Source organism: Sinohyriopsis cumingii, chromosome 14, assembly GCF_028554795.1.
Source record: "Sinohyriopsis cumingii isolate HCF-2022 chromosome 14, ASM2855479v2, whole genome shotgun sequence".
Taxonomy (NCBI): Eukaryota; Metazoa; Mollusca; class Bivalvia; order Unionida; family Unionidae; genus Sinohyriopsis; species Sinohyriopsis cumingii.
The window spans coordinates 46,539,836-46,544,383 of record NC_142974.1 but is presented as its reverse complement, the minus strand read 5'-3'; positions in this window follow the sequence as shown (position 1 = coordinate 46,544,383).

Sequence of the window (4,548 nt, the reverse complement as noted above, 5' to 3'; positions counted from 1 at the left end):
TTATCCAGCTGATCAATTTCGTAACTGCCTGTTGGTATGCCAACGACGATCCAATCAGGTGTTCCATCGGGTTTGTTTTTGTTGGCAAAAACAAGTGAATTGTTTGATAATAATCTGCCAAATGATTTCGATCTAACATTAGGCCAGCTGTTGTAGACACGCAATTGTGTTAACGCAATTTCTTTGACGCTGATTGGTGTTGGAAAATTGATGCTGAATTCTGGATTGGTTGAGCTTAACGATATTAACGTCGTTGTCGGCGGTGTCGTGTTTGTCACGATCTGGGCTAGCTCGGACATTATTAATATTCATTTGTTCAATCTCCGAGTAAATACTGATCATTACCGAAAATTCTGGATCGGAGATAACGCCGTCATTGAGACTCTCGGAAAGCAACGATGATAATTTCGAATACGCGTCATTGATTTTAGTTAGTTTGTTTTTGTACAATGATAACTTTTCACTCGTGCACGAGGATATCTTTTTCGCTACGATATTGAGAACACCTGCGATTGTCGTTGTTGACGAGATTATTATCGTTGCTACGATCGGCGCGATTGTTGTTACCGCGGATAAAATTATTCCAGCACCAGCGACTACCGCGGATACTGCGTACACGGCGACGTCAATGATAACTAATCTACGCTGGTATTTCTTTATTTTTACCTGATACTCGTCGAGTAGCTTTTTTAACGAATCCTGCCATGATCGCGCCTGATTGTAACGGTAGTCAGATGCGGTCATTTATTAGTTATTTATCTAGCCAATTGATTGGGGATTCTCTATCTCGGTAACTTTAAACGGCTCGGGATCCTCTATCTCGGCAACGTTGACCGTCTTGGGGGGATTGGTCATGCCCCAACCAGCTAAATATTCGAAAATTACAAAATAATGCACTGGTCCCATGTTGGTTCTATCCAGTGGCGTTAATTTAAAAGTTTCAGTTTTATTCTCGCTTATAGAAATAACGAAAAATCCAGGATGGTATTCATAAATTTCACGAAGAAGAGCCGTCACGTTAAATTTTATTAATGACTTCGAAATAATATACACTCGATATACAGCCTGAAATGGCGCGGTAAAGTTAAAAGAATCATTATCAGGTGTCCATGTAAAATATTCTGCCCTCAGCATAAATGGTATATAGAGAGGAAGATTTTTTGTATATACCTCCTCTGGTCCCTCAATAAGCCCCAACATAGGAATATCCAACGGTAATATTTCTACTTTGATTTCGTCGACGCTTGTTGTTACGGCGAGAAGTTTCGCGTTGATTTCTTGAATTTTTCCATCGTTCGCTGATGTATCAACCTTTTGACGCGCTAATTCACGTACCGCGTTAATTTCATCGTTAATTTTAGTAATATCCTCGTCGATTTTTCTTGTTTTCTCATCTGTCGATTCACGTATCGCGTTAAACCCCTTGGTAAATTCGGGAACAACAAGATCGTTGAGTTTATTAATTTCCTCGCTGATTTTTTTGTTGAGATCGTCGATTGTTGCTCTCTGACCTAACGAGATATTTATTTTGGTAATTTCCTCGTTAATGGATTTTACTCTCTCGATGAGATCGCTGTGTGATGTTCTATCGGCTTTTTGAAATATTAGTGCACGTGCCGATTCAATATCTACGCTGATTTTAGTAATATCCTCGTCGATTTTTCTTGTTTTCTCGCTGAGGTCGTTATGTGATGTTCTATCGGCTTTTTGAAATATTAATGCACGTGCCGATTCAATCTCTCTGTTGATTTGGGCGATATCTTCGTTTATTTTCTTTGTTTTCTCGGTAAGATCGTTATGTGATGTTCTATCGGTTTTCTGACCCATCGCGGTATTTATTTTGGTAATTTCCTCGTTGATGGATTTTACTTTCTCGCTGAGATCGTTATGTGATGTTCTATCGGTTTTTTGAAATATTAATGCACGTGCCGATTCAATCTCTCTGTTGATTTGGGCAATATCTTCGTTTATTTTTCTTGTTTTCTCGATGAGATCGCTGTGTGTAGTTGAGGAGGTTTCGATGAATTTTTTTATATCCTCGTCGAGTTTTTTACTGAGATTTTTTGATGTATCGTCTAGTTTTTTAAGATCGTTAGTTAGCTTGGTAAATCTTTTTGTCACTCGGTCCTGAAGATCGTCGTGTAATGCTTTATCGGCCTTTAGAAGCATCGCCGCTGATAGCTCCTTGTCGGATTTTTCCACATCCGCGATATTGGCCTTCAGGGGTAACTTCGCTATAATATCGGCGATATCAGCAATAGATTTTAATACCATCTCCGATTGACGAGTAAATTGACTAATATGATCGCGGTATTCGTCTCGCTTGATTATATCAGTTATTTTGACGTTGCTGGTTTGTAATCTTCCTTCGGTATTTTGAAAAACAGCAACTTCACCAGGGTCCACCTCTGACAGCGATAGAAGATTGTTAATATCGCTCTTGGTTGCGAACTTTGATAGATCGACGTCAGTCACTTCTGCCTTTTCCTTCCTGTAGATAAATCTACCGTAAATATCAACCATGATATTTATCTACGGCGTATTCAAATACAATTTTGTGATACGGACCGGATGATTTTGAAATTGCGTCAAGAACATTAATTGACTCTGGACCGCATATTGGCGGATCCGCTAATGTCTGCGTTGGAAGTGTCGAATACCAAACCGGAAGATTTAGTTTTGACACATAGCTGATAAATTCATTTGGCGGTGCTAATCCGTACGAATCAAAATAAACGACTTCGCGAGGATTAATTGCGTAGGCAACCCAGTGCGTGCCAGGGCCGGTATTTTTATCGAGATTAATTATTCCTGTCTCGGTAGAGTTTGGTTTTTCTGGTAGTTGATCTCGCATAAATACACCTCTGAAAAATTTTATTAAAGGCCTGATCCTTTTTGTTGTTTTTGCAACATTTTCGCGATTAGGGGAGAGAAGGCGGGAAATAATCCTCCCTTTTTTTTACTGTATCTCCCTCCCACCACTTTTTCTCCTAATTTGGAACCTATGCCTGTTAGCGCGCCCAATCCTACTGTTTTTGCTACTGTCGGAAGAATCCCAGCTAGTAGTCCCGGAATAGCGGCAAGCAGAGGGAAAATGCCGCCCGTTTTGACCATGTCTCTGATGGCGCCTATGGAGAGACTCACATGAACACCGGAATTTGCTGATTTGGCCTTGGTAAATCGTTCACGTTGACCTCTAGTTAGCGACAGTTTGTTAGGTCCACCGTGAATTTGATCATTTTTCAAAGTTAATTTCATACCGCATCGCTTTGATATCGCTGATTGGAGTTTTTTTATCTGACCCGGGGTCAGAGTTACGCTGACGTGTTCGTATGGCATATTAATAATCGCTTAATCTAAATTTGGAATTTGTCACATGTTCTCGACAGGAGCATCGATGACTCTCATTCTGCCGCTGATTCCTTCCAAGATCATTGTTCTATCGCTGAGGATCACCGCGATGGCTCTTGCAGGTCCGTTTGTGTTAATTCTGGCTTTGAAATGGATATCGACGACGGATTGTTTTACCAAATCGAGATGCTCCAAGGAAAAGTAATAGATGGGATAGCGAGTATTAAAATCTAGCTGTGATATTTGCAATCCGGTATCGATATTTTGATCGCGGCCCATGAAACTTAGCAAGCGATGATACGCGCGGGCCGTCGAAAAATTTTCAAAATCGATGGCTATTTCCTCGGATGGCTCTTGCTGGCCGTTTATTCTCAGTGAAACGTTTGTTGCCGCGAATCGATCGAATATCATATGACTGTGAAGTTGATCGTATCTGTTTGCGGCTTGAAGAGCAACAAAGATGTGTCTAGGTGCCGAAACACCTTGTTGTGACGCAATTCGCCAGGTAAATATTCCGTTGATATTAACATCGCAGGAGTCGGTCATCGTTGTCAACCAGGACATGACGGATTTTCCGCCTTGATTCATGAATGATAATAATTTTTCTTCCTCAAGTATCGATGGGGTTATCGCTGGCATCCACAAGGTAAATTTGTTTAGGATTACTTTACCGACATTAGCGACATCCGCGCTTACTTCTCGCCAGATGGCTTTGTCACTGCCAGCAGCGTCTCGAACGAAAGTTATCGTGTGTTTTGCTCCGTAAATAACTTTTCTGAAATGCCTACAAAATCCAAAAATGTGAGATAGCGGAATTGCACAGGAAAATCTTAGTTCATTCTCAGTCAGCATAGCTCTTCTCGTGGCAAATCCAAGGTTATAATTGGGATTGGTGTTAATTATCATGTCTTCGAAGTTAACAGGACCAACGCCTTGAACAACAGCAGGAGGATCAGCACGATTATTCGGTTGTCTGATAATATACTGGACATGATCAGCGTTATTAGAATTATCCTTGGAGAACATCATACTAGGACCGGCCGATCTGGTAAAATCATCCGAGTATCTCGCTAGGCCTATTATCGTCGTTGCTATATCAACGTTGTCGGTAATTGATTCGATCTCTCTTCCATCGATCATGTAAGTGGCGCTCTTGAATAAAGCCATAATGCCGTTATTGACGAATCCGACTTTAAA